Below are 5,174 nucleotides of genomic sequence, written 5' to 3'. Positions count from 1 at the left end.
AGTCAAACAAAACCCCGTTGAAAGAACAAAGTGAGACCTGGGTTATGTAAGAGGGCAGATAAGATGATCTCTTCTAGTGGTAAAATCTGCTAATCACAGGGTCAGATCTTAGAACGTCTTCTAGAGAACATGTTTCTCTCTCAGCAGAGACCTCCATGTGTGCTTGTGGTGCATGTGTCTGCCTATTCACAAGCACATTATATAATGCAACAAAAACTCAAGAGAACAGTATTGTACAAAGCAAGAACTGCATAGTTTATCTATCATAAAGGTAGTTATTTATTTAAAATATGCTGGAAATCTGACAATATGGCCATTACCTAGCAAATGACCTTGTAACTCTTTTACACGCCTTTTTCAAGCTGAGCCTGTGCTGCCTGTCTCGGGAGAAACCTGTTAAACAGCACATTTACAACATGTTTACTGCAAACACTAAACACTTTTGCAAAACTAATTTCTCATGGGATAAGAAGACAGGCTGCATTCAGGATCAGTAACTACCTCAAAGGTAGGAGGAGACAAACATAGAGCTGGTGGCCAACTTTCCTGCGGGAGAAAGTACTTTTAGCAGGATCTCTGCTTGAATCTGTGTTGTTCAAAGTTGTTATTGATGACAGTTAAAAACATGACAATGCGTGTGCGATCCTATTTCAGATCACACAGTAAAACAGCCAATGGTTGTTTTATTGAAAAACACAAAGTAATATGCGGGGGTGAAGGGAACAATCCTAATTATCTGTAACAGAACAATTAATTACTACCACTTTGCAAATAGTTTGTGAAATCACCATGCACAGTGCTTAGCAGTTTTCAGAAAGGCAAGTAAGATGTTGGAAATTGTTAGGACTGAGGACAAAATAGAAAGCATCATTATGCCATTGCGTATGCTTTACCCACACACTGAATAATGCTAACAATTCTAGTAATTCAATCTCAAGTAAGAACAAGGAATGATGTGTAGAATTATAAAGAACAACAACAAGGATCACCAACATGGGAAGGCATTCAGCTTTCAAGAAATTAAAACTAAGATTCTTCAGCTTGAAAATAAGATGTGCAGTGGGTGAGCTATAGTCATGAACCTGATGGAAAAAGGTGGAGATGAAATAATTCCTTGCTTACAACATAGGAAATTGGAACCACTTACTGAGTTCTCAGGAAGGAACGTAAAAATATGCTAGAAGAACTGCTTTTTCACATAGTTCCATAAATTAATTAAGCAATGACTGTCATAGGATGACATGAAATGAAAGTTTAAGTTTAAGGAATTAGACAAATTCACAGACAAATATCCACCTCTGGCTTTGGAACAAGATGATTAGGTTATAACCTTTAGCTCAGGAAATCCCTAACCTAATCCAGTAAGTGTCAGCAGCCTGGAGGGAAACCAGGGGATCAGCCGATAGTTTTCATTTACTATATTCTTTTGCCAAATGCCTGCACTTGGTCGCTGCTGGAGGCAAAACACTGGGTTAAACTGATTGCTTGATCAGATCAGTGTGTCTGCTTTGGTTTTCTCAAGCTGTGCTTTAAATCTTGTGTTGCATAATTCCTGGTTTGGGCTGCCTTGATGTAGAATTGTAAATCTGGGAGGACAGAAACAGTGCAATGAGATGCTAATAAAGGTCAAATTAGAGTAGTCTGTGTTAAGGTGGAATCTCATGACTTTTGGGGGCCACTCATGGTAAGTATAGGAAGAAGAATTTGAATCATGAATATGATGATGACCTTAACCAGTGATATGAAATATGTATGAGCACTATCTCCATGCCTGCCCTGTGTGCTTGTGAAGGACTATTTTACATATATTTGTTTTTTTGTTTGTTTGTTTTAAGTATCATTTCATGGGAACGGAAAAACAGAAATTCACCATCTTCACAATTTTCACATTTCCTGCTCTCTGCTGCTGCTCCTATAAGGACATACTCAGCCCTTTAGTCCTTATGCTGCCCAGCTCATTTTCATACTTTGGCAGATCACTGTTGCCTTCATTGTCATGATAACAGTTAGTTTTGATTTTTGATTTACCTAGAATTTTTCTAACATCACAAAGGGCCCCCCCAAAAAAAATAGTAGTGAAAGCAGACTATGCTTTGATAGTCTCCTGTTATCTTCCTTGGGGCCAATACTTGGATACATGACGTTGTTTCTTTACAAAAGACAGAATTCAGATTTTTAAAAAAAGAAAAAAAAAAAAAAAAAAAAAAAAAAGGTTGGGGTTAGAAGAAACTAAGGTAAGAAATTACTTTTTTTTTTTTTTTTTTTTTTTTTTTTTTTTTTGGTCTTTTTCAGATGTGCAGTTCGTATACTTCTTATAAATCAAGGTCTGTGACAAAACAGAATTAGAGAAGATTTTCTAACATAGATTTCATAAAAATAATAACAACTTTGGCAAGAAATGTCCCAAACTATTGCTCAATCAAACATAAGTCATCCATACTAATAATTACCTTCCTCAGAACAAAGTCCTACATTATTTGTGCAAATGTAATGCTGTTCTGATGACTAAGGAATCTAGAGTACTTATGTGATACAACTGAAAACATGTTGTTAAAAGTAAAAACATAAAATTAACACTTATTCTATACTACTACATAACTGGAGCATTTCCCATACTTGCTGAAGTGCTAATTAAATTCTATTTTAATAGATTTATCTCATATTTTCCTTAAAGTTCTGTCCATTTTACTATAGTATTTAATATTGTGTTGGCCAACAAAATGATGATCATAAGAAAAGGAGTGTGTGCATATGCTAAGCACATATGCCAGGATATGCATAGTTACAGTGCTCTTTAGATGCTACACTTTTCAGAGGATTCTCTCCTTTTTTTTCAGACAGGCTTGAATCTAATTAATTTCATTATAGACCTGGGAATGTAGCCTTTAACTTTTTTTTTTTTTTTTTCCCCAACTATCAGGGTTTGGTTTTTTTTGGAAAGAGCACCACTTACAGGTGTTAAATATGGCTAATCTGTTTGTGATTATATATTCTGCAGCTATCACCTGATGAATATTATAGCTCCTTGTGCAGAAAGCAGCACTTTTTTAATAATCAGAAATTCTGGTACGTATAAATTACTATTTTTATTATGAAAGGTTAATATTTTAATAAAAACACTGACATTTAAAAAAATGAAAAAGGAAGGGGTGTGGTCTCTTATACATCCCTGGAGTGATGAAAATGGATCTTCATGGTATCATTTCCACTGTATAAATCAATTAATCTAGCTGCAGGTTCTGCCAAATGAACCCTAGCTGAGCTTCTGTAGTGGTTTAAGATGCCTTTAGCATCTTCATTCATCCTTGTACAGCATAGTGATGGACCAGACCTAGCTGCACAGCTCACAGCCTGAGAGAGGGTCTCAGTTTTGCCTTTAGAAGATGGTGCATGATGATGTGAACTGTGGGGACTGGAAGTAGCCTCTTACACCTGCTCTGCTCTGGGGGCAGCCGTGCCTGTTGAAGAGGTGAGATGGTAGTAAGATGAAGAGCTGGGATGGTAGTGCCTGGGCATTTTCAGAAGAGATTTGCTGTGAGTCAGGCTGCTGGCCAGGAGGCTGGTAGTGGTGGTCTCGGTGCTCTGGAGGATTTTGTGCTGCTCTCAGTTTTAATGTCTGTGTCCCTGGGAGAAGATTTACATATTTCCAGGAGCTGAAAAGGATGCAAAGAATGACAACAGCTGTAGCAAATCAAAATACATTCTGTCTACAGGGTAGAGCTCAAGGATGTAGAGCTGAATGAACAATCAAATGAAAACGCAACATGACTTAATGAAAGGTAAATTATGTTAACCTTGTTCATTGGTTTTCTTGGAAAAGAGAATTGTTTGGTATGGTGTCACCTGGGGTGCAATGGAGAGTATGGTGCAATAACAGAAAGTGACTGAAGGGACACAATGCATCATACCAGGCCCAAAGAGCTGTAAATGGAGTTAAAGCCAGTTGGAGGCCAGTCACAAGTGGTATTCCCCACGGCTCAGTATTGGGGCCAGTTTTGCCTAATATTTTTATCAACGATCTTGATGAGGGGTTGAGTGCACCCTCAGTAATTTGCAGACGATACCAAATTGGGTGGGAGAGGTCATCTGCTTGGCAGTAGAAGGGCTCCACAGAGGGACTGGAATAGACTGGATTGATGGGCCAAGGCCAAGTGTATGCGGCTCAACAAGGCTATATGCCGAGTCCTGCACTTGGGTCATAACAACCCAGTGCAGTGGTATGGGCTTGTGGATGGGTGGCTGGAAAGTTGCCCAGCAGAAAATGACCTGAGGGTGCTGGTTGACAGCTGCTTGAACATAAGCCAGCAGTGTGTGCAGGTGGGCAAGAAGGCCAATGGTACCTTGGCCTGTATCAGAAATGGTGTGGCAAGTAGGACTAGGGAAGTGATTGTCCCCCTGTTCTCAGTTCTGCTGAGGCACCACCTCAAGTACTGTGTTCAGTTTTGGGCTCCTCACTACAAGAAGGACATTGAGGTGCTTGAGTGCATGTAGAGAAGAGCACCAAAGCTGGTGACGGGGCTAGAGAACAAGGCTTGTGAGGGGTGACTGAAGGAACCAGGGTTGTTTAGCTTGGAGAAGGTTGAGGGGAGACCTCATCACTCTCTACAGCTACCTGAAAGGAGGTTGCAGTGAGGAGGCTGTCAGTCAGTTTTCACAGGTGACAAGTGAGAGGATATGAAGACATGGCTTCAAGTTACACCAGGGGACGTTTAGGTTGGACATTAGGAAGAATTTATTCATAGAGAGGGTGGTCCAACATTGGAGCAGGCTGCCCAGGGAAGTGGTGGAGTCCCTGTCTGTGGAAGTATTTAAGAGATGTGTGGATGTGGCACTAAGGGACATAGTTTAGTGGTGGGTTTTGTGGTGACGGTCGGACTTGCTGATCTTTTTCCAACTTAAACTATTCTACGTTGGGAGCAGGAGCAGGAGGAGTTACAGACGTGTTGGGAACTGATTCTACGAGACACCTCCATCCACGCCTTTGCCACAGGCGGGTGCCCTGACACCAAGCCGGGGATCACCGCCGTGCCGAGGCGGCACCGGGGCCGATCCACACCGCCCTAGCGCCGGCTCCTCGCAGGAGGGCGCTGAGGCGCTCGGCCGGGGGCGGCGAGGCGGGGCGGCCCCGTCCCCTCCGGCCGGGCGGAGCGAGGCACCGCAGCCGCCGCCCTCAG

Source organism: Aythya fuligula, chromosome 3 (assembly GCF_009819795.1).
Source record: "Aythya fuligula isolate bAytFul2 chromosome 3, bAytFul2.pri, whole genome shotgun sequence".
Classification (NCBI taxonomy): Eukaryota; Metazoa; Chordata; class Aves; order Anseriformes; family Anatidae; genus Aythya; species Aythya fuligula.
The sequence above is the reverse complement of the archived record's forward strand: the minus strand, read 5'-3'. Positions refer to the sequence as shown.